Below are 899 nucleotides of genomic sequence, written 5' to 3'. Positions count from 1 at the left end.
AATTCTCAGATTGTGTGTGTGTATAATTGAACATGGTTTTTGTTTGTTACCTTTTACCCAAATAAATGTTTAGTACATGTACTTTTTAATATCAATTTAACACTTTCTAATACTTGGTATATTTTTTTCAACATTTTTGCCCTGACAGTTGTCATTGTTGGTGACATTAAATCAATAACATTTAAGAATGACAGACTTAGAATACCTTAGAGACATTAGTTACACAATGAATTGAAAGATTGGCATTGGTTTAAGGCAAAAAGAAGTCTTTCAGTATTTACTTGTTGTTTATAATAAACAGTACCAAAATATAATAACTATTAAATATGATATAACATTTTATACTGGAAACATTGTAAAATATTTTCATCACTAGGTTCATTTTGTTTAGAGAATTTGTTTATATAGTTTGATTAGTATTTCAAATTTGATGCTTCATTACCATAATGAACTATAGTTAAAATATTTTAAGAACCAGATATGGAATACTAATGAGCAGCACTGCTCTAATGTTAGTTTACTGTCACTAAAGCGTAACTGTCTTAGCAAAAATGTAGATGATCTGTTAGTTTACACAGTTTAGGTCTGTTTCGATTCCATTCTTAAAGTTTTGAGTGTTGTGTATTAAATGAAAGACACTGCTTGACGTTTTAAGTTAATGATTTTATATTTTATTAGATTTGTGTGTGTGCTCAGATTGTGACTCAAATTTAATTAATCTAATTACATGAAAGTAACATTTGAAGTGTGTTTCATCATTTGTTCACACTAATGTTATGGTTGTTTGACTTTGTTATCATTACTTCTTCCCCAGAATAAATGTTTTCTAATATGCATATATTAACTTATTTTACAAGTTCTGGGATTTTCCAATAGTTTAGATTTCTTAGTTGTAGAAA

Source organism: Limulus polyphemus, unplaced genomic scaffold (genome assembly GCF_000517525.1).
Source record: "Limulus polyphemus unplaced genomic scaffold, Limulus_polyphemus-2.1.2 Scaffold4272, whole genome shotgun sequence".
NCBI classification, from domain to species: Eukaryota; Metazoa; Arthropoda; class Merostomata; order Xiphosura; family Limulidae; genus Limulus; species Limulus polyphemus.
Note: the sequence above shows the minus strand (reverse complement) of the source record.